A 25,618-nucleotide genomic window follows, 5' to 3' on the forward strand; every position below is an offset into this window, starting at 1 on the left:
TATAGATGGTAGGCTATAAATTGGGGTTCCTAATCCCCTCCTCACTTTTGGTTAATTTGCTAGAGCAGCTCACAGAACTCAGGGAAACACTGTGTTTGCAAATTTATTGGTCTATCAACAAAAGATATTACAGAATAGATTGACAGATGAAAAGAGAGAACAGGTAAGGGAGAAGAGGTGCAGAGCTTCCGTGCCCTCTCCAGGAATGCCACTCTCCAGGAACCTTCCCATGTTCTGCTACCTGAAAGTTCATTCAAACCATGCCAATTGCATTTTTAAGAATAAAACTGAAAATACTTTAGATGAAAGTATGTAGTGTGTCAATGTCTAGGTCAATCCTGACATGCCTGGTCATATTACTGGAAAGAAGTAAACTGTTCTGTGCTGGGGCAGAGTATCACGAGTCCTACACAGCCTGTGGATTTCCAGATTTGGGCAGGTGGGGAGTGGTGCTTCTTGTAGTAGACTTGATATGTGTTGGGGGTGAGTTAAAGTCAGAGCTCTAAATTAACAGTCAGCCTGAGAAGGGCACCTGCCAAGGCATTTGCAATAAGAAAAAAAAAACTGCCACTGTTCTATTGACTGTGTCCTCCTTTCTCTGGGGAGCAGGCATTTTAGGAAGTGTCCACAGTGGGCCTGCAGGAGAGATGAGAGGACCTGTCCAAGAAAGAGCATGTGCCCTTCATTCTTTTATTGGTTTCTTTCTCTTGCTGTTGTCTGCAATCTTCCATTTTTCAGGTTAAGAATGGGAAAATATTTTCAATAAAGAAAGATCAGAAAACCAAAAAAGATGTCCCATGCTGAAATTAAAAAAGACACCTAATGTGAAAGTAAAACCAAATCAAAGACATATAAAAACAACTAAAAGGCTGTTTAAAAAGAGGAAGAAAGACAATTGTCTCTCATGAAACCTTATTTTAGGGGGTACTCCTCTAAATTAGTAGTCCACCAAAAGTTTTGATTGTGTGCTTTTCATTCTCATTCACTTTTGTATAACAATTCTCTTAAATATGATTTTCTCTTACATTTTCATTAGTATGTAAATTTGATTTTCCTTAGAATCTTTGTCAATCCGATTTTTAAAAATCAGCTTTCTTGGGGCTGGGGTTGTGGCTCAGCAGTAGAGCACTTGCCTAGCATGTGTGAGGCCCTGGGTTCAATTCTCAGCACCACATATAAATAAATAAATAAATTTAACAGTATTGTTTCCAACTATATCTAAAATATAAATAATAAAAAATTTTTAAAATCAGCTTGTATTGTTCTAAAATTGAAAAAATCATATTGATTTTTTTTTGAAATTATAGTCTTTTATGAATCTTTTAGGCAGAAGAAAAAATTTAATTATATTGAGTCTAAGAAAAATTAATTCAAGTCTCTTTTTGTGCATAACTTAGTATGTTAAATTGTCCATCCAATAGATTTTGCACATCTCTCTTATATTGTTTCTGTAATTATTTGGTTTGTTGTTGCTATTATGAATGGATCCTTTCTTCCTTCACATCTTGTGGTAGTTGCTGTATATGTAGCAGTAGTGATAATAATAGAAAAATGTACTGAATATTAACCATGTGCAAGTCAATTGTTATAGTATGGACATAGAAGTGTCCCCTAAAGAACTCAAGTATTAAACAAAGCAACCATGTTCAGAGGTGAAACAGTTGGATTACAAGAGCTGGATTGATCCATTTGATAAATTAAAAATTTGAATCAACTATTGTTTGGTAACTGTAAGCAGATGAGTCATAATGGGAGGAAGAAAGTCAGAGAGAGCATGAGCTTGGGCTATATATGTCCTGGTCCCATCCTCTCTCTCTCTCTCCCTGCTTCTTAGCTCCCATGTGCTGAGCAGATTTCCTCCATCATATCCTTCCCCCATAATATTTCTGCCTTGGAGCCAGCCAGTGGTAGTCTAAACACTCTGAAATTGGGAAACAAAGTAAGTCTCTCCTCTAAAAGTTGTTCTTGTATTTTTCATCAAAGCTCATTAACATAACAATGGCATGTTTTTAGGTCAATCAACTCAATCTTTACAAATAAGGCATCAGCCAGGTCTTATATGCAGAGAGTAGAGTTCCCTCCAGTAATTATATTATATAATTAATTACATATAATTATATAATTAATTATATAATATAGTGCAGTTATATTACATTAAGGGATATATTCAAGATATTTCTATAATTTATAAATTTTCCACGAAGGACAGAGACCTCTAGTTGGATTCTGCACAGCTAGAAAAAAATGGAGCCAGGAGGAAGGTGCAAATACAGCACAGAAGTATTCCAGTGGACACTGCCCCAACAACTTGTGCCACTTAACACCTTGCTGTCAGGAACCCAACTTCAAGGGACCCTACCGCCTGGATGCGCAGAGCACTTCCACTGGACATGTACTGACTTCAAAAGAACACAAATTACCTACATGCCTCTCCTATCCCGAATTGTCCATATGCACATGTAGGTTTGTCTCACATGAATTCATCTCATTGAAGAATCAATGCCAATTGGAACTCTTACTTCAGATGAGACTGGGAAACTGCACTTGTCTATGCAGTAGTAGAAGGCATGATAAATGGAGAAAAAGACGTCTGCCATAGTAGACATTAGACTTATTATGTACTCTTGAAACAAATTTTATATTGTTCAGTCCCCATGCGGATCTTACATCCCTTGCTGGCAGCAACCTTGGTTTTAAGGGTTAGGTGAGTGGCTCTGAGTGCTGGGGGAGGTAGTGCTGAGGCCGAGAAGGTCCAGCAGTCAGCTGAGGGCCGAGTGCACACCCAGGAAGATAGGGAAGCTGAAGACAAATTGTGAGGTAAGGGTGGGAGTGGGCTTGCAGCACCCCTAAGGGGCCTGAAGGGCTGGCGGGCCTGGAGGGCAGGATGTGGCCAGCACCTGGGACAGCTGCTCCATGAAACTCAAGGCCTTCTCCAGCCTCAGCTGCCCATTCCTCATTCCTGCTAAGCCAAGCAGATGGTAGCAGAGCACAGGATGCCCTCCTAACAGTGCACCATCCCTGGACTTTGGTAGTCCTTTCCCGCACAGTCCTACTCCATGGCTTCCATGAACCAGGAGCCCATGTTGGACATGTGGTTGTCTTCCACCAGATGCGTTTCTACTGGTAGCATCCTTCCATGTGGTTTGGGAATTTGGAGGAGATATTCAATAGGGCTGTGATCCCTAAGGCATTCAGCATGTCTATCCAGGAAGCATTGTAGGCACCCTAGAAGTAGAAGAACCAAAGAATCTCCAAGGGACCCCTCTGCCTGGATGCGCAGAGCAGTTCCACTGGACCTGCAGCCCAGGTGACAGGACTCAGTGGCACTGGTGGGATGTCTGCCGGGTCCTTGTTTTTGGAACAGAATTCTGGGTAAGCAGAGGAAAACTTCTCACAGTCACGTTTAGAGCAAGCAGATGTCTGCTCACTGGGGCTCAGGATGGAGTGCCTGCACTACTAGGGTCATGGTGCAGTCCTCCCTGAGCCCTTGGCATGCGAGCTCCATTCAAAGTAGAGGATGACAGCCAAGTAGAGGCTATTGTACAAGAGGCTTCCTCTTGGGCGTGCAGATTGGACTCCAGACTCATGGAGCCTTTGTTCCGCCTATTGTCCTGGGTGTTGTATCAAAGGAGGTGGACCGAACCTCCAATAGGAAAGGTGTGCAAAAAATCGAGCAGCAAGTGTTTACTGGTGCTGCCCAGCCTCAGGGTTGGAGGCTGCCCCTGCTGTCAGCCCAGCTGCCGCCACTCACTGCACCATCCACCCCGCTCCTCAACCCTTGGCAACCACCAGCTCCCAACCTCTGCCTTGGTGGTTCTCCCTTAGCTTCATCAGCCTTTTGAGCACATTGCCACCCATCTCTCCCAGTTAATCAATCGTCACCATGGAGTGTAGGAACTGGGGCGATAGATAGTCATCCAGGCCAGCCAGGCAACAGGAATGGGCGAACAAGGGTTAAGAGAAGGAGCCTTCAGAAGTGACCACCAACTTGGTCCCCTGAGGCTTGGGCGGCCAGACCCGTATTGGGTCACCTTCCTCCTGCATGTTCAGGTTACATAGCAGTTCTAGCAGCCTCAGGTGCTTTGCATGAGCTTGCACTCCCTAGGGTGTGGCAGCAGAAGTGTGTGTGTTGAAGGGAGAGTAGCGCTGGCTCCTTCCTGTCATTGCCTCAAACGTGTTTTGCTGCTCCTGCACCTTGGGTTGCAGCCTGCTCATTGCTGCTCTTCCCCTAGCACCCGCCAGAGTTCTGGGCACTGCATCCACTTTTTCTTGGAGGAAGTTTGATAATTGGTTTGGCAAGATGCTTGTCATCTATGTTGTCATTGAGATAATTGTTTTTCATATCATACATCATTACAAGAGTATACATAGTACTAAGTCATTGTAACATCATAGGATCAATTCAGATAACTTTTGTATTTGGTATTGCTCATTGTGCTTTTCTATCTTACTTGGTTTTGTCTTCATAAAGTTTAGTGAACTTTTTAAGAATTTTTTTTCTGTTTTCTTGTTTTTCTTTATGGTGTCATCATTTTCTCCTGTCTTTATTTTACCTGGAAAAAGATAATAAGGGTAGGCCCTTATTATCTTTTTTTATCCACTTTGTTCTAATTTCTTCCCTCTTGTTTTTTGTTTGTTTGTTTTTGTTTTGTTTTTGTAACTAATCAAGGTAGATGATCAGAGTCAACATTTATTTTATCCATCCATATATCTTTCTAATGTAAGCAAGTTGAAGTAGAAGCAGTACTTTAAGAACTTCTTAAGACGCATCCTGTTTCTGTTGATTGGTTGAATGTCAGTTATCTTGTGCTCAAAATTATTTCCAAATTTCTTGTAAGTTTTATCTTTACCTCATATGTATACTTTACTAAAATGCTTTGGTTCATTTCAAAACTTTTGGTGATTTTTCACCAGGTTTACTTTGTTGACTCATCATTTAGTTCTGTTGTCAAATCATCGACTCTGAACAACATCCTTAAGAAAATTTGAGACTCCCTTTTTGCTTGTATTAGGTCACTTGCCAACACAGTGACAAAATACCTGAGATAAACAATTGAAAAGAAGGGAAGATGCATTTAAGATTTCCAGGAATCAAGGAAAAAGTGGGAATGTCCAAGAGTGCTGTCTGTACATGGGTCCACTGCCCAGAAACCCCAGCCCTTTTATGCTTTTCTTTCAACCCACTGTTCAGCCACGCAGCTCCCAGGGAAGCAGGGCACCCATGCAAGGGCACAAGTGGCTTTTCTGAAAACAGTAAGCCTCACCCAATCATGGGGCTTTGAGACAGGCAGACAGGATGAACCATGCCAACGCAGGTTATGGTTCATGGAAGCACACGTAGTGAACCTGGGCCTGTTATTCTGGGTGAGAAAGAGCATTCTGACCTGATGGTGACATTGAGGCTTGAAGTCATTCATGGGTGAACAGAGATGTTTGTTGCCATGTAGCCTCTTCAAGGGCTGTAAAAATGACCTCCTTTCTAGCCAAGTTTGAAAGGACCTCTAATCTGGCACTCAATGACAACACTGTTCAACAACACTGCAAATGAAGTAACTTTTTCCTTCCCTGCTCCCCCAGCCTTTCCCAAAGAAGTACATCCTTCTTTCTCCAAAATCATTGCTCCTTCTGAAATGGCTCCTTAAAATGGCTTTAGTCCGAGTCAGGCTTCAACATGGTTCCCCAGATGCTCTTCACAGGAGCTGTCACCAGGCAAGGACTCTGTCCCAACCCCAACTCTCTTGCACTTCTAGAATTCAAGGAGACCTGAACAGTGGAGTCCCCATTTCAATCAAAAGAGGGCCTTTGAAAAGAGTCTCCTAACAGGAGTTTAATTATGCAAGACTATATTAGTATACTTGCAGTAATCTGCAAGAGAGAGAAGATGGTGCTTCCAAGTACAAAGGATTCATTTCAGGTCTGTGCCAAAGTAATTGCTTTCCTCCATGATCTTGCCAGATAATTCACTAAAGAAAAATCTGAATTGTACCAGAGTTTCCAGGAGCACCTTATGAAATGTGGCCTGTTTCACAGAGAGTGGGAGTGGATCTAGAAGAAAAATGCTCCAAAGACCAAACCACACATCAGAGAAAAAAAAAAAAAGTTCTATGGTTGTGGTCAATGTGCCCAGGATCCAGCAGCACAAACAACTAAGAAATAGTCCTTTCCCTTTCTTTCTCTTCCACCCCATCCTGCCTCTCAGGGACAACAAAGTCAAGATCTTCAGCTGACCTTCACACATCTTCAGGACACCATTCTGCACCTGGCCACTTGCTCATCTGCCTGCTATGGTGCTGCACTCTTTGTGATCCCACGTTAGTATATGCTACATTCATTGGCCCTGGACTCCATGTACATATCTACTCTAAGCAAATTCTTAATTATTATTAGAAATAAATTATTATTAGTGCTTCTCAAGTTGCATGATCAGAGTCAACACTGATTTTATCCTGTGTCTTTTTCTAATGTAAGCAGGTGGAATTATGAACTTCTTCATCAGCCTCCTATTGCTTTGATTTGTTGAATCTTTGTTATCTGTCATCTCAAAAGCATTTCCAATTTTCCTTGTAATGTTTTTCTTTACCCCATATGTATTTTTTATAAACAGTCTTTGCTTTATTTGAAACTTCTGATGATCTTTCACTTATTTTTTATTGTTGACTCATAATTGAATTCTATGTTCAAATCATCTATTCTCAATAAATCCTTGAGGAAATTTTGAGTCTTGCTTTATGACTGCATTTGTTATCTTGCCTTCACTGCTTCAAAATACCTGAGATAAACTTTTTTTCCCTTGTACTTTTTCTATTTTTTATTATTATATATTAAACTTATATGTTTCCAACTGTATATATGGCAGTTGATTTCCTTTAGTTATTGTCAACATTTCTCCATATAATGTTCTTTTTTACTAGGTCCATGTTCATTTTTCAAATATATTTTATATGTATTTTCACATGCATATTTTTGAATATTCATGTTTTTATATATATATTAATACCCTAACTTTAACCTTTACCCTACACAATATTTATTATTAATCCTAAATTTACCCCATTCCTAATCAAATATTAATATAAAAGCATATATAGCAATATGAATATTCTTGCATACATATTCAAATATCCAATTGATAATTGTATACATAAGTATTTACATATGTTCACATATACTTTATATGTACATTTGGAAATTAATAAATGTGTATTTATACATCTCACACCTTATCCTATCTCAAAACACATATATTTCTATGTATTTTAATGCCAGTTTTTACATGTACATTCTTATAATTACTCGTTTTTCAATATACTTATTCATTGGCTAATGTTTATGTGTAATTTGACTTGCATTCATATATCATTGGTATATTTGCATATATACATTTTTATATACATATATATATATATCTGCTTTTACAAATTAAAAATGTGTCTTCCTAAATCTCACATTGAACCCTTCAGAATTTCAAAACATCAAAATTGCACATGTGCATTCTTAAAATATTCATATTTTTCAATATACTTATTCATTCCCTAACCCTAACTATATACAAAATTTAGTACTAACCATAGTTTTACCCCTATAACTACCCTACATTCAGATAAAAGCATATATTCTTATATGAATACTCATATTTATATTTACATACACATTTATCACTTATATTTGCAGAAGTGTTATTATATATACATATATAAAATTTATCTTTGCATTTGCATATTAAAAATTTGTATTTATATTTCATATTAACCCTTCCCTATTTCAAAACATAGTTATGTTAATTTTTATGCAAATTTTACCATGCACATTCTTAGGTGTATTCATTTTTCCAACTAGTATATTTATTCCCTAAAGATAAACGTAAATGTAAATCAAAATTTGAAAGTGATAATAACCCTATATTTACTTGTATACTTAAACCTACCTTTAAATAAAAGCATATATAATAATTTTAATATTCATTTGTAAATAACTATGTATACAGGTATCAATGTTATATTAGAATATGTATAAGTGGGGCTGGGGATATGGCTCAAGCGGTAGCATGCTCACCTAGCATGCGTGCGGCCGGGGTTCAATCCTCAGCACCACATACAAACGAAGATGTTGTGTCCGCCGAGAACTAAGAAAAAATAAATAAATGTTAAAATTCTCTCTCTCTCTCTCTCTCTGTCCCCCCCTCTCTCTCACTCTCTCTTTAAAAAAAAAAGAATATGTATAAGTATGTACTCATATATATAATAAATCTGTGCAGTCCTATTTTTAAAAATCTGTATTTATATGTGTTATGTTAAAACTTTTCTTAGTTCAGGGCTGGGGCTGGGGCTCAGTGGTAGTACAATTTACTGGCATGTGTGAGTAACTGGGTTTGATTCTCATCACTGCATATAAATAAGTAAAATAAAAGTCTATCAACAACTAAATTTTTAAAAATAATAAATAAAAAATAAAGTCTTCCCTAGTTCAAAACATATATATTTATTTATATTTTCATACTTATATTCATGAGTTATTCTAATGAGTATTCTTGGTTTTTCATATGCATTTCTTTTACTAACCCTAACCATTACCCTACACAAAATTTAACACTAAACCTAAATATAATCTTATACCTAAATCTACATTAATATAGAAGCATACATAAAATTGTGAATACACATGTGTAATGAGACATATATATTCAATTATCAAAAATATATTTGCATATATAATATATATAAATATTTATTTGTGTATTCACAAATTTAAAAATGTGTATGTATACGTCTCACATTAAACTCTTTTCTATTTCAAAAAAATATATTTTTATATATTTTCACATGTACATTCTTAGAAATATTCATGTTTTTTGATATACATATTCGTTCCATAGCCATATTGCTAACTCTTGCCATTATTTAATACTAATCCTATGCATACCCCTTTAAGTAAATCTAATTTTACATAAGAGCTTATGTACTTACATAAATGTTTTTGTGTATTTTGATACATATATTCAATTATCAATGGCATATTTGCATATTTTTGTATTAATATATATTTTTTATTTCTGCATTTGCAAAATAAGAAATGTATATTCATACAACTCACATTAAACCTTTCACTGTTTTAAAGCATATGTGTTTATATGTGTTTTCATAGATATTTTCACAAGTATATGCTCATTAATATTCATGTTTTCCAAAAAACTTATTCATTCCCAAACATCAACCCTAACCCAAGCCATAATTTAATACTAACTCTCACAAAACCCTTATACCTAAACCTATTTACATAAATATATGTGCAGTAATATGAATGTGTATGTGTATTTCAACTTAGATATTCAATTACAAATGGTATATTCACATATATATTATTGGTTATACATATATAAAATTTATCTCAACAATTGCAATTTTAAAATGTGTGACAACTACCTTATATTAGACAAAGGTGCCAAAAGCATGCACTGGAGAAAGGATAGTATCTTCAACAAATGGTGCTGGGAAAACTGGAAATCCATATGCAACAAAATGAAATTGAATCCCTATCTCTCACCATGCACAAAGGTTGACTCAAATGGATCAAGGATCCAGGATTTAAACCAGAGACTCTGCGTCTAATAGAAGAAAAAGTGGGCCCTAATCTCCATCACGTGGGGCTAGGCCCCAATTTCCTTAATAAGACGCTTATAGCACAAGAATTAAAACCAAGAATCAACAAATGGGATGGATTCAAACTAAAAAGTTTTTTCACAGCAAGAGAAATAATATGTGAGGTGAATAGGGAGCCTACATTCTGGGAACAAATTTTTACCCCCCACACATCATAGCACTAATCTGTAGGGTATATAAAGAGCTCAACAAGATAAGCACCAAAAAAAAATAATAATAATCCAATCAATAAATGGGCCAAGGACCTGAACAGACACTTCTCAAAACAGGATATAAATCAATCAACAAATATACGAAAAATGCTCATCATCTCTACAATCAGAGAAATGTAAATTAAAACTACTCTAAGATACCATCTCACTCAGTAAGAATGGCAGCCATTATGAAGACAAACAACAAGTGCTGGCGAGGATGTGGGGAAAAAGGTACACTCATACACTGCTGGTGGGACTGCAAATTGGTGCAGCCAATTTGGAAAGCAGTATGGAGATTCCTTGGAAAGCTGGGAATGGAACCACCAATTTGACTCAGCTAAGCTATTCCTCTTCTCAGACTATACCCAAAGGACCTAAAAACAGCATACTACAAGGACACAGCCACATCAATGTTTATAGCAGCACAATTCACAATAGCTAAACTGTGGAGCCAAACTAGATGCCCTTCACTGAAATATTGAAAAAAAAATGTGGCATTTATACACAATGGAATATTACTCAGCACTAAAAAATAATAAGATCATGGCATTTGCAGGAAATGAATGGCGTTAGAGCAGATTATGCTAAGTGAAGTTAGCCAATCCCCAAAAATCAAATGCCGAATGTCTTCTCTGATATAAGGGGGTTGACTCAAAATGAGGCAGAGAGGAAGAGCATGGGAAGAAGATTACCTCTAGTTAGGGAAGAGGAGTGGGAAGGAAATGGAGGGAGAAGGAAAACTGCATGATGGTGGAAGGAGACCCTCATCATTACACAAAATACATGTATGAAGATATGAATTTGATATCAACATATTTTGTATACAGAGATATGATAAACTGTGGTATAAAGGTGTATTAAGAATTGTAATGCAAATAATAATAATAATTATAGAGCTCATGTAAAATAAAATTTAAAAAAAGAAAAAAAAATATTTCTACCCAGTGACCCCAGTTAATGCTAGATGAAACTCCAGATGAAACCATACACTGCCCCACTTCCTGACTCAAACTGTGAAACAATAGGATAAAATGGTTGCTGTTTTAAGCTACTAAATTTGAGATGATTTGTAACATATCAATATGATAAATTTCTTAAATGTCCCTAAAGAATTGTATTTAAAGGTATCAAATCATTTAAAAATAAGCTCTATCAAATGGAACAGAAATAGCATAGATGGATTTCTCATTATCATATAAGACAAAAACTATTTCTCTTAATAAACTGCTTTCCGTAGCCTTTCATGGTCCACAGTCCTGCTTTAAAAGCTACTCTCCAAAATCATCTATATGTTTTGACATTCATAATTATAGTAAGGGGTAAGATTGAAGACAAACTGAATATCTAAAACTACTCATTTCTTGCCCTTTTTACAAAGAGTAACATAAATATGAATAGAATTAGTGCTAAAGAGAGTTCATTTTCTACCCATTAGAATCAAGCTGGGATTCTCAACAGTTATTTCATATTAGTTCATTCTCATGGCCAATACAAAGATGACTTTTACTTGTTTGCATGAGAAAGAACTTTAATCAGCAAATCAAACATTTATTTGGGTCAGGCCAGCATTGCCAGGGCTCAGACACTGCATGATATAGGTTACCACTTATTTCCTTCCTCTCAACCCTCCCTGATACCTTGGTATCCTTTCAACACCACAGCTTATGCTCCCAGGCAGGCTGAGAACACCCACACAAAGTATTAAACAAGGGGATGAAGAAAGCTTTCTGCTGGCAATGCCCGTGCCACTCAATCCCTGTCTTGATTTGCCTGAATGCTTATTGGAAGCCTTTGTAGAGTTTAACAGCAACAGAGAATACTAGAGCAATAGTAAACAAACAAATGTAAAAATTCCTGTAGACTTGTCAGTTTGTGGGACTCACTTTTTCCAATTGCTTATTCCATGAAATCTAATTTCATGAGATCCACAGCCCATAGGTCATCATGAAGGGCTGGCTCAGAATTAGTAAAAGTGGTATTTTATTAATGAAAGAAAAGAACTCATATAAGTAAATATGATCAACTGCCTTGCCATATCAAACTTTCTTTTTTATTCCCTGATAGGCTTTCTAGGCTTTAATGTTCAACTACTGTGTATCTAGAATGGATACAAAGCAGTTGTTGCTGAAATGTTGCCTGATTTGGTGATTTTTAAAAATCACCAGTATTCTATCTCAAATAAAAATGAATTGCTAAGAAATTAATAATACTTCACTAAAAAACTCAGCTAAAATGATGCACCAAGAACATTCAGATTTGAAAAATAGGTTTACTGTTGCTACAACATATTAAGGAGTTTACTAGTGACTGCATTTTTGCTCTCCCAGGAATGATGCCGCTAAACAAGAAAATTTGTTAAACCATATTTACCTAGAAGTAACTTAGTGAAGTCTAGAAGGTACACTGATTCCTTCCCTCCCCGGTAAAAAATGCTGTCAAATGTATTAGTTGTAGATGAAGAGAAAAGTATTCTCATAACTTTGGGAAAAAAAAACACCTCATATATCACCTTTAACAAAATGGCAAAAACATGAACTATTTTGAAGCGGTACTTAAAAATACTGTTTTGAAGGTCTTTTTTTTTTCCAAAGCAAGGATTTATTCATTTTAAGTAATTTTTTTATTTATGTATGGCAGCACAATGTATTATAATTCTTATTACACATATAGAGCACAATTTTTCATATCTATGGTTGTATACAAAGTATATTCACACCAATTCGTGTCTTCATACATGTACTTTGGATAATGATGTCCATCACATTTCACCATCATTTCTAACCCCATGCTCACTCCCTTCCCCTCCACCCCTCTTCCCTATCTAGAGTTCATCTATTATTCCCATGTTCCCCCTCCCTACCTCACTATGAAACAGCCTTCTTATATCAGAGAAAACATTCAGCATTTTTTTGAGGGGGGGATTGGCTAACTTCATTTAGCATTGTCTTCTCTAAACTCCAACCATTTACCTGCAAATGCCATGATTTTATTCTCTTTTACTGCTGAGTAATAGTCAATGTATATATGCCACATTTTTTTTTATCCATTCAACTACTGAAGGGCATCTAGGTTGGTCCTACAGTTTAGCTATTGTGAATTGTGCTGCTATAAACATTGATAGGGCTGTGTCTCTGTAGTATGCTGTTTCTAAGTCCTCTCTCTGGGTATAGACCAAGGAGAGGGATAGCTGAGTCAAATGGTGGTTCCATTCCCAATTTTCCAAGAAATCTCCATACCGCTTTCTATATTGGCTGCACCAATTTGCAGTCCCATCAGTGGTGTATGAGTACACATTTTTCCCCACATCCTTGCCAACACTTACTGCTGTTTGTAGTCATAATAGCTGCCATTCTGACTGGAGTGAGATGAAATCTTAGAACTTAGTTTTCATTTACATTTCTTTAATTCCTAGAGATGATGAACATTTTTTTCATATATTTGTTAACTGATTGTATATCATCTTCTGAGAAGTGTCTTTTCAGTCAGGTCTTTGGCCCATTTATTGACTGGGTTATTTGTTTTTTTTTTTTTTTTTGGTGCTTAGCTTTTTGAGTTCTTTATATACCTTAAAGATTAGTGTTCTATGTGAAGTGTAAGGGGTAAAAATTTGCTCCCAATATGTTGCTCTCTATTCACCTCACAGATTTTTTTTCTTTTGCTGAGAAGAAACTTTTTAGGTTGAGTCCATCCAATTTATTGATTCTTGATTTTAATTCTTACAGCAAAGGAGTCTTACTAAGGAACCTTGGGCCTCACTCACATGATGGAGATTAGGGCCTGCTTTTTCTCGTATTAGATGCAGGGTCTCTGGTTTAATTCCTAGGTCCTTGATCCATTTTGAGTTGAGTTTTGTGCATGGTGAGAGATAGGGGTTTAATTTCATTTTGTTGCCTATGGATTTCCAGTTTTCCAAGCACGATTTGTTGAAGAGGCTATCTTTTCTACAATGTGAGTTTTTGGCGCCTTTGTCTAATATAAGATAATTGTAATTATGTGGGTTAGTCTCTGTGTCCTCTATTCTATACCATTAGTCTACCAGTCTGTTTTGGTGCCAATACTATGCTGTATTTGTTACTATTGCCCTGTAGTGTAGTTTAAAGTCTGGTATAGTGATGCCACCTGCTTTTCTTTTCCTGCTAAGGATTGCTCAATAGATGCAGAAAAAACATTTGACAAAATACAGCACCCCTTCATGTTCAAAACACTAGAAAAATTAGGGAAAACAGGAACATATCTTAACATTATAAAGGCTATTTATGCTAAGCCGTGGCCAACATCATTCTAAATGTAGAAAAATTGAAGGCATTCCCTCTAAAAACTGGAACAAGACAGGTATGTATTTTTTCACCATTTCTATTTAACATAGTTCTTGAAACACTGGCCAGAGCAATTAGACAGACGAAAGAAATTAAAGGAATACAACGAGGAAAGAAGAATTCAAATTGGCACTATTTGCTGATGATATGATTCTATAACTAGAAGACCTTAAAAGTTCTACCAGAAAACTTCTAGAACTAGCAAATGAATTCAGCAAAGTAGCAGGATTTATAATCAACACCCATAAATCAAATTCATTTCTGTTAATCAGTGCAAATCCTCAGAAATGGAAACGAGGAAAACCACCCCATTTACAATAGCATCAAAAAAAGTAAAATACTTGGGATTCAACAAAAGAGATGAAAGATCTATATAATGAAAATTACAGCACCTTAAAGAAAGAAATCAAAGAAAACCTTAAAAGAGAAAAAGATCTACCTTGTTCTTGGATAAGCAGAATTAATATTATCAAAATGACCATACTACCAAAATGACTATAAAAATTTAATGAAATTCTGTTCAAAATCCCAATGATATTCCTCATAGAAATAGAAAAAGCAGTCATGAAATTTTGAAGGTCTTTTAAAAGAGCAATATACTGTTTAAAAAGAGGTTTTCAATAACCAGAGAAAAATGCTCAAAATATGGGTAAAACTATATCAAGTTTTAAATTCCAAACAAAAAGTTCAGGAGATAAGTACAATGTGCTTTACTTCGGCAACCTTATTTCTAGGGTTTAGTATTACATTGTTTAAACTGCTGTTTTTTCTCCTATACAATGTAAATGAAAAGTGGAAATCAACCGACATATGAGATGAGGTGGGAAACAAAACTACAGGGCAGAGAAGAAAATACAGGAGACAACAGATGTGGGCTTAATAACATTTGCCCCCCTCCCAAAGATATCCATTTCTCAATCCTTGGAATCTGTGAGTGTAGGACCTTATATGGTAAAAAGGATCTAGTGACTAAATTAAGAAGGTAGGGATTAGGAAATTATTTTGGATTCCAAATTGCCCTGATGGAATCAAAGGTCCTTATAAGAGGGAGGCAAGAGGACCAGAGACAAAGGAGGTAATGTGATGATAAAAATGGAAGGAGGAAGGGGCTGGGGATGTGGCTCAAGTGGTAGGGTGCTCGCCTGGCATGCGTGCGGCCCGGGTTCAATCCTCAGCACCACATACCAACAAAGATGTTGTGTCCCCCGAGAACTAAAAAATAAATATTAAAAATTCTCTGTCTCTCTCTCTCCTCTCTCACTCTCTCTTGAAAAAAAAAATGGAGGGAGGAAAAGTGATATGATTCACTTTTCCTTATGTGCCAAGAAATGAAGCAGCTTCTAGAAAAAAGGACAGGGCAGCAAAGCAGAAATCTTCCAAAGAGCTCCAAAAGAAACAAAGGCCTTAAAATGCCTGGCACCGATTTTGAATTTCTGACTTCCAGAACTATAAAATAATAAAACTGCATTATTCCAAACCATTAAACTTGTGGTAGTTTGCTACACTGGCAATAGAAAACTAATATAACAGCTTAGTGTAAGGAAGAGTGATGGTCTCTTCCTGTGACTCAACTATCAACAGGGATGGTGGCAAGGTTCTGTTTGCTGGCACCTATCCCACCTCCGGAAAAGAGCCTCCAGGCTGTGTGTGTCTCCTCCCTTGTAGCCCAGAGACTCAAAGGAAGCTGAGCCCAAAGTATCAAAAAGCATTAGTTTCATAGAAGCCAATCATGGCATTTCTTGGTCCATTTACTGAGCTGAGTTTAATCCAATCAGCATTATTGTTACAGGGTTGGTAAATTAAAATGTTCCATCCAGACAAAAGAGAAAGACTATATATTCCTAGACTCCCTCTAAATATAACAGGAGAGTAGTGTCCCAGCTGCTGGCAACTATCTTACAATCATGGGTGAAGCTATGGACAAAACAACTGGAGGGGAAAAGCAGAATGGAAAAGAGAATAACCACAGAGAACCAGTGAGAAAGTGTGAGTTAACTATATTCTATCAGTTTTACCATGCACTTCTTTTTAGTAGAATTAAAATATTTCTTTTTTGTTTAAGACAGTTGGGTTGGTGGTATCTTTTTTTGTTATTAGGAACCATCTAATTGATTCAGGAAGTCCAACTCTTAAGACACTTAAAAAAGCTAAATAATACAAATTAGATGACTTGCAATTGCAAGGAGTCAACCAAGAAAAAAAAATCTTGAAGCAGTGTTTAATTTGCTGTTTTTTCTATCTCCTTACATACACATGTAGTTTTCAAGAATAAGCAAGTTATTTTGACTAAATACAGGTGATGGCTTTACAATCTTTTTAAGATGGAGAGAATAGATTTTTGAGATTTTTTAATCAGTGACAATCACATCATGTAAAACATACTAAAAAGTGCAACTGAGTTTTTAATATATAACTTCATACAGATTTTTGTTTGCTTATAAGTAAATAAAGATTTCTCATCCTGGTTCAGAACTAATGGCATTTCCATGACTGCTGGTGAAATTCAGGGCCACTGAATTCCCTCTTCTGCAAGCTGCACTTTCATCTCCTTTGTCCACTCTCAATTCTATTTGTCTTCATAGAGATATTGACTCATTTAAGAGGGTGTTGTCACTTAACAGTCTATTGCTTGGATTTGACTTTATTTTATATTTGGACATATAAAGCTTTCTCTATTTTTTAAATAAATTCAAACTTGATTTCTTCTATAGCATCTAAGTCTTATTTCTATTTAAGGTAGTCTATTAGTCCCCAATTTTAAAAATTTCCATAGACTTTCTCTTAAATCCCTGGTTTAAGAGGATTGTTATTTGGCTTTTATTGTATACCTTTAATCAATCTGACATTTGCTTAGGTATGTCATAAGAGGCAAGGTTCTAAGCAGTTAGACTAACACCATATTTATTAAATATCTTCTTTGATCCTGACTGAGCATCCTTTCGGTGACAGAGCAGAAGGAACATGGGTATATTTCCAGCTTCCAGGGGTGCATATCTGATTAGATATTAGACGCTAATCTCAGTTTCATTTTAAGTAACCTATGGTTTCCATCTGGAAATGTGTATAATTTTTCTTAATCCATGAAAGTCTGTTTTGTTAATTTTTCCTGGGACTCAAAGGTCCTTAGAGACATGTCAGAGACATGTCTTTTTTTTCACCTCAAGTATACTTATTTGTTCAATTATTACTCCTCATTCTTTTCCCCTTGTGCTACAATTTTTTAAGGTCGATCTGGACCTTCCCTTGGATTTTATTTATTCATTTCTGATTTCTGTCTAAAGTTTTACTCAATGTTATAAGACATTTATTCAGAAAGCCAATTTTATTCTTGGTAGTGATCATTTCCATTTTCTTCACTAAAATTTTAAATTGTGACCTTTTCAGTTTTTAAACTTTCTTTCAGCAAGCCTTTTGCTGTTCTTATTGTAACTGCTTCTCCCTCAGAGTCTTCTGACAATGAACTTCTCTCTAGCATTTCAATGAGTCCTCTTCAATGGAGCCACATGCTCTATTAGACTTAATGTCCTTTCATCAAGGCCCTAATGACCTAGTAGCATATGAGCCACTTATTTGCCTGTAAAGCTTGTATGGTCCCAGATGAAGCCCAGGTTATACTTCTGGGAACTCCATAGCAGCAGCAAACCTAAAATTAGCGCACCACATTTACTGTCCCTGTTTTTGGGGACACTAAGCAACAACACACACAAAACCATGACCCCCTCAGCACATAGTCCCTATCCAACTCAGCCTGGAAAAGCCCTCATCTGTTTCTGACCAAGACCAAGAGAAAAAGCAGGCCTGACACTAGATCTTTTCAGAAAGCCTCAAGGAGAGGTAGTCTTCCCTTGTAGGGATCCTATTATAGCACAATAACCATCCTTGAATCCTAAGCTGCTCATTCATTCCCTCCCCTGATATGTAATGGGAACTTAATAGCATGAGCCATCTGAATATGTCCTGAGAGACTTCTAGGTGCTGGTGATTGATGAAAGCAGAATGGTCCACTGTACTCATACTCATCAGAGGTTACAGAAACTTGAGTAAAGGAGTAGGAATGAGGGAGAACCAGCCGTCTTCTCAGAATGCTTTCCTTGCCAGTGAAATTTCCTGTTATGGCAATTTCAATAGCATATAATAAGTGTTTCTGATTCCCTTGGAAATCCTAACATTATAGACAGGGTGGGACAATAATCCAAAAACCTGCAAGAATTATAATTCTATTAATCAATTACTTTAGTTATGTATTTTGATTGGCATACCTGAATGATTTTCGGCAATACATCAACTCCATTTTTAGTGTTCTGTGTTGCAGTTAGATACTTTTTTTCCAAAAAGAATGTTACAACCCACTTAATAAAAACCACACGAGCTGCCATGTATGGAATTTTTGTACTGTAAATGCTTTCATTATCTCGAGTTGTAGTAATGTACACTGGCTTTGGTCTCAATGGGGGATGTCTGGCAGAAAAATAAACAGAGTATTGATTAGGTTAGTTATCTGTATAGCAACTAAGAATGAAGATGCAGAAATAGCACCTTTTCGTAGGCTCATTGCTAACTGTCTTGCAATCTGACCAAGAAGAGGGGACTGTTATTGTCTATATACAGCTATGGAAAAATTAAGCTAATAGCTTTTTTAATAAATTTGAGAAATTATATGGGACTATAATACAATCTGGTCACATACCTAATTTAATCTCATTTTCTGACTGTAACATGTTAAAAGTATATAGGCACTTTAGAAAAACAATCTTTTTAAGTATTTTAATATCCAACACAGCACTGACTAAACCTACTGAACTTAAGTTTTTTCTACCCTTTTCCCTCTAGATGAATCCAAGGAAACAGAATCCATATAATATATTTGATGTCTAGGAATTCAGAACATTTCATCTTTGAGATATAAGATACCACATCTTCCAAAGAATTAACAACGAGGTCCATTTATCATTCTTTAAATTCCTTCATCAATATGAAAATCATATGGTACCAGATTTAATATATTACTTGCCATAAATCCAACTCTCTCTCTTAACTAATTTTTGTACTCCTGGAGTATCTGAACGAAGCAGAAAAGATATTTTCAATAAAAAATTTTCAACCTAGTAATAGTAACAATGTACGGTGAATATAAACTAAATTGAAGAATCAAGAAAATTTTTTTAAAAATCCACACATAACATAGCTAACAAAATAGAACCCTAGTATGACTAAAATTCATTTCTATATCTTTCCAAATGTACCAAGCTCCAGCTACTCTCCCTGTGCCTGAGTGTGTGCACATGTAAGTGCAACCATATGTGTGTATGTACACAGATAAACATGCACAGAAAAGACAAATGAATTAGTTGGTCATGTCCCCTAGTTGGAGTAATGCTCCTAATAACCTTTTCTCCTCCAAAGCTATCTTGAATATTCATGAACTAATTTCAGCAAGTCATCATGGGAAGAGCTCAGAAGTTCAGTCCTTTCTGGGTTTAGATCCAAAGCAAAAATCTTCCCCAACAGCTCCATTTCTCACACCACACTCTGACCAGATGTCCTTGAAATGACTTTTCTTGTCAAAAAGTCCACTCATCACACATTGCTCTGTGCAAACAACATCATTGTAACTGAATCCTGCAAATGCTCTCTTTATGCTTTCTTGCATAGATCCCAGAGTTCAAGGGTCAGGTCATGACTTCCTGAGACATCCATGCATTGTCCAGCAGGAAATCAGCAGGGAACACTTTCCCACTGTGTCCTGTGAGCATGTGCTATAATCAATAATCATCCACAGTCCAGATTCAGCTTCCAAATTATTTGAAGTTGTAAGCCCTAGTACTATCAAATGAATCCTAATGTTATATATAACCAAAAAGAACCAATAAAAAATAGAAAAAGAAAAAAATGAAAATTCAATGCTTGGGGCTGGGGATGTGGCTCAAGTGGTAACATGCTTGCCTGGCATGCATGGGGCACTGGGTTCGATCCTCAGCACCACATAAAAATAAAATAAAGATGTTGTGTCCACCAAAAACTTAAAAAATATTTAAAATCTCTCTCAAAAAAAAAAAAACTCAATGCTTGTAATTCCAGCATTACTACCAGATAGGGAGCCTTTGAACTCATATTTGTCTCCAAATGCTTCCCATAACTTAACATTTCCATTCACCTGTGGCCAGTAATAGGGAACCTGCCCTGAGCTGCACAGGATTAACTTCCCCATCATGTGCATCAAAGACACATAAGGCAGTAGTAGTTGGTACCCTCATATGTTTACCAGAGCCAGGATGAGTGCTCACATTGTCTTGGGGGACTGGAAATGGAGAGACAGAGCATCTCCTAAAGGTATAAGTGATAGAATCCAGAAGACCTCCAGCGGGCTGTGAGGGTCACTTAGCAGCTGCTCTGCTGATAGCTTGCACAGGGGAGATCTCCTCTGTGTGCTCTGTCCCACCCACAATGACTTCAGTGTCATCATCCTGTTCAATGGGCAGCGGTTCCTTTGTGGCTTCGGCAAGCTCTTTCTGCAGCCAGGCCTGCTGTCTCCTGGAGTCCCTTTCCTTCTCTGCATTGAGGTGGCTGGCTTCCTGGGCCTTGTTGGCCATCTGCCTAGTGACTGGCTCCTAGTTCTCTGCAGTAGTTTTCCTCAGGTTCTCCTCAAAGACAGTAAAATGACCTTCATGGCATCATATTTGTCCTTCAAGGTCTGGTTGGATATGTCAACATTCCATGTGCCACTGTGTCCAGGAACTGCAGGATTATCTCCCCAAAGACTCTCTCTGCATCCAGTTACAGCACCTCAGCTCCTCTGCAAGGTGGCATGTCAGCTGGAGATGCCAGCAACACTGAAGCCTGAAGAAGTGGCATGTTGCCACAGCACCTAAGGGACTCCTATCCTAGTGGAGGCCTGCGACCACAGCATAAGGGGACCAAAGGAGACAGGAAGGAGAGCAGCCCCAGAGATCAGCTCCAGACACAGGTGCTCCCAATGCCATGTCCATTTTGTAATTTTTTGAGATTTACTTTTTCTTTTTTTTAAATTCCAAGTCTTTTTTAAATAAAACAAACATAACAGTGTAGAAACCTAAATAAACATTTCTCCCTCAAAGTTGTTACATCCTTAGTTCCCAACAAAACTCTCTACTATTGGAGACAGTATTTGGAATTCCTCTTTGGGGAAGAGCCTTAAAAGGCAGTTTATGAGCCACATTAGAAACTATCCTTTCAAATGCTGGGCTTTTTGGAAACAGAAAATCCACAGTCAGAGGATGACACTGGAAAAAATGAAAGAGGTGCTGCAGCTTTTGCAGAAATTCCTTAAAGACCTCTAGCAAGTTCTGAGTAATAACACAGCCACTGGAGAAACGGGTGGGCACCCTGCCTGGACAGCCACTTTCAATGGGGAGAGCATTCATTTGATAGAAAAATTCTGTTGTCTGCTTAAAAAAAGAAAAAAATCAGCCACACTCCTTTATAGTCACACTTGCATTTGATTAAAAAAAGATACAACACTCACACATGGTTCTTATATGAATTCTAATTAAGAGACAATACATTCAGAATTATAGCACTCAGAGATAATTTTCAGAAACTATAACAGCTTCGTTGCCACTTAAGGGGTACATAGGGTGCAGCTGTTTACCTGAATGTATTCTTAAATAAGTGACTACTACCACTCTAATTTTCCTAGTTGTAGCTCTGTTACAGGTTACTGACCGCAAGTTCATGTTCCAGATTTCCTTTGCCAACAGATTAATTACAAGGGAGCCACCCCAAAGTCTTAGGGTGAATTGGGAAAGGGCCGGTTAAATGAAGAAACAGGCCATTCCTTGGTAAAAGTTTGTAGTTTTCTTTCCCAATACATCTTCTTTTTATTGAGAACTTCCATTTTTATCCTGTGTTCCTCCTCTGCCATCTCACACTCTCGCTCTATCTGCTGGATTTTGGCCACATGCACCTCATTCATTTGTATCAGCTGCAGTTGTAAGATGGACATTTGTTGATGGTGTTCTTCCTCATGCATCTTTTTTAAAGCACCTTCCTGAGAGGTTTTGCTCCTGTAGTTTTTATTGGCTGTTATTCTGACAGCTGAACACGAGGGTTCAGGTTGAGAGGTCCCCTCACATACCGGAAAATGTATGAACTTTTTCTCATCGTCGCACAGTTCTCTATTTGAAACAACAAATGATTCTGGGGCTGCGGCATCAGGATGGTACTCGGGCTCCTCCTCGGGCGGGCTCTGCAGAAAGTACAGCTGCCCGGGCAGCATGCTGGCCATCTTCTCCTTCCCCAGGACGTGGGTGCTCAGCAGTGGGCTGACGCTTCGCTTCACTTTCTCCTTTCGTGGGCCATAATTTTTTTGGTCCGAGCCTTGGTGTTCTCCCAGCACTTCTTGAGCTGTTTGAAATCCCGCAGCGACACGCTGGGCTGAGAGTTGTATTCGTGGGCAAGCGCTTGCCAGGTCCGCTGCTTGAGGGCGATAGTTCGGGCTTCGCTTTTCTTGCACTCCAGCACATATTTGTGCTTTTCTACCAAAGCAAGCAAGATGCTCTTTTCCCACTCTGAGAAGTATTTGGCAGGTTTTATAATTTCGTTGTTTTGCATTTTCCACTCTGTTTCTCTGGGCAGTTAGCTATCCTGAGGGGGTGGCGCGGCGGCCGCGGAGACCCGGGGAGGGGCCGGCGAGGCGCGAGCGCGGCGGCCTCGACTCCTCTCGCGGGCTGAGCGGCCGGGAGGGCCGCGGGCTCCGGAGCGCCTGGCGCCGGCGGCGCGCCCCCTGCCGGCCAGGCCCCGCCGCGCGCGCCGCGGCCACAAAGCCCGAAGCCGCCGCCCCGTCGCGGGCCGCCGCCGCCTGCCGGTCGGTAGGCGCCCTTGGGATGACTGAGGTGCTTGCTCAGCAGTAGAATCCTTGACTAGGCTTCACAAGGCCCTGGGTTTGATCACCAGCACTGAAAAAAGTGATACTAGTTATAAGTTTTAATAAAACATTTAAGTGTGGTTTGGGCATTTTGTGACCAGGATCCTTCTGACCTCATATTATGGGTTTGGCTGTATCGTATATCCAGGGAATGCTATCAGAAAACTTTGGATAAGGTTAGTATTATTTCTTTCTTAAATATATGACATAATCACCAATGAAGTCATAGTTTTAGAGTACATTTGATATGTTTTTATAAATTTGGTTACTATCACATGTATATATACTTATTCAGATTTTTCACTTTTTTCTGGTTTTTTAAAAAAAATGTTGTCATTGAATTAAATGTTTTTTATACAATAGAACCTTACAGGAAGATACACAATACTACATTATTGTAGTACATTAGGATCTATTGAGATGGTTTTTGTATTTGGTATTGCTTATTGCGCTTCTCTCTCTTGCTTGGTCTTGCTCTTTAGCTTTTTGAAGAATCATTTTCCATTTTATTCTTTTTCTTTATGGTGTCATCATTTTCTCTTTTATTTTTCCTCCTATCTTTATTATTTTCCTTCATCCATTTACTTTGGCTTATTTCTTTTCTTTATTTGTAGCTTCCAAGGTGGGAGCTTAAGACATCCTTGATTTTATGTGTCTTTTTCTAATGTAAGCAGGTGGACGTAGAAATGCTCTTTTAAGATCTTCTTCATCTACCTACTACTGCTGTTGCTTGGTTGAATCTCAGTTATCCTTCAGCTCAAAATAATTTCCAATTTCCCTTGTAATTTTTTTAACACACATGTATTTTAAAAAGTAATACACTACTCAATTCCAAAAGGTTTGGTTATCTTTCAGATACTTACAATTTTGACACATAATTTAATTCTGTTGTCAAATAATATACACTGAAAAAAATTCTTAAGAAAATCTTGAGACTCACTTTATATTGTATGAGTTAAATTGCCAACACTGTGACAAAATACCTAAGACAAACAACTTAAAAGAAGGAAAAATATGTTTAAGCAAATGTTTTAAAAGGTTAAATCCATGGATTCTTTGCCCCTTCTCTTTGACCTGTGGTGAAGCTAAACACTTTGGTCCGAGTCATGTGGTGGAGCAAAGGTGTTCACATCATGGTGTGTGGGAAGTGAGAGAGCAGAAGAGGTCCAAGTCCTTATTGCCTCCTTCCAGGACATGCCTCCAATGACTTTACTTCCTCAAAATAGGTCCCAGTTCCCAAAGTTTCCACCACTCCTAATAGTGCCAACGGTGAGGGACCCAACATTCAGCACTTAAGTATGTGTGGAAAATACAAGATTAAAACTATAACCAGGATGTTCCTTACAGTTTACTTTGGTGAATGTTCCATGTAATCCTGAAATGAATGTTTCTTCTCTATCTGCTAGATATAATAATCTAAATACCCTTGTAGTATTTAAATCTTTTATAGCCATACACACTTTTTTCTTTTCTTGTACTTGTTCTACCTTTTACAGACAACAAATGTTTATAACTCTATATGTGATGGTAGATTTCCTTTAATTCTTGTCATTTTTCTCTACACGTATTTTGAAACTCTTATATTAGTTGCACACACTTTTATGAATTGCATGTTTTCTTAAAATATCAATTATAATTTTAGTCTAGATTATAAATTTAGGACTCTTCTGGTTTAATGTGGTGATGAACAGATGGAGAGGAACTGGTGGGTTCCAGCTTTCCCTTGCTCTCCTCCATTTGCACAGAGCTCTCCTTCGTGACTGCTGCCAGCATAGACCCACAGTGGCATGAAGCCCATACCCAGATATCTGGGTGCAGAACCACAAAGGAATAACTCCCTAGGTGAGTCCAGCACTTCTTTCCTTGAGGTCACACTTGAGTTAATGGACATATCAGCTCTATGCATTACCTTCATTACCTTCTCAGTGGTTCTTCTGACTCTCCAACTCCACTGTTCAGATTCTCTCTCCCACAATTCTTCCTCTAATTTTTGAAAATGTTATTTTCTGAGAAAGTAAAAAATGTAATATTCTAACTGGTATTTATGAAAAAAGAAGGAAAACACACATTAGTATTATCAAGAATGGCATGGAATATCATTAAAGATCCTAAAAATATCAAGAGCATAATATGGAAATTGTATAACATTATGAACTACCCTATCATATAAATTCAAATGTGGATTCATTTCTTGAAAACCCCAAGCTACTAAATTAACTCAAAATGAAACCATATTAATAATAAAAAATAATCTCTATGTCCATATTAGTTAACTGGATAATTTTGTTAACAACTAAAGAAGAAACATTATAAAAGTTACAGAATTTTTTTTTCAGAAAATGGAAAAGGAGGAAATATTTCATGATTTATTTTGTGAAGTCAGCATGACCTTAATACAATACTAAAGAGATCCCTGCTTTCTAAAAGAAACTTAACCAAAGAACCCCAGAACCTACATATCAATAACCCTCATGAACATACATGCAAGTTTGTAATTAAAGTATTAAAAATTAATTCCAGCAATGTACAAAATGAGCAATACAATAAGTG

The 25,618-nt window shown here is 37.4% G+C and overlaps 2 pseudogenes; both read right to left on the bottom strand.

Moving 5' to 3' along the window:
* Positions 1 to 19,110: 19,110 nt before the first annotated feature.
* Positions 19,111 to 21,671, bottom strand: LOC144368694 (autophagy-related protein 16-1 pseudogene; annotated as a pseudogene).
* On the bottom strand, positions 21,671 to 22,854 carry LOC144368350 (myb/SANT-like DNA-binding domain-containing protein 3 pseudogene; annotated as a pseudogene).
* Between the last annotated feature and the right edge of the window lie 2,764 nt (positions 22,855 to 25,618).

Source organism: Ictidomys tridecemlineatus, chromosome 11 (genome assembly GCF_052094955.1).
Source record: "Ictidomys tridecemlineatus isolate mIctTri1 chromosome 11, mIctTri1.hap1, whole genome shotgun sequence".
In the NCBI taxonomy this organism is placed as follows: Eukaryota; Metazoa; Chordata; class Mammalia; order Rodentia; family Sciuridae; genus Ictidomys; species Ictidomys tridecemlineatus.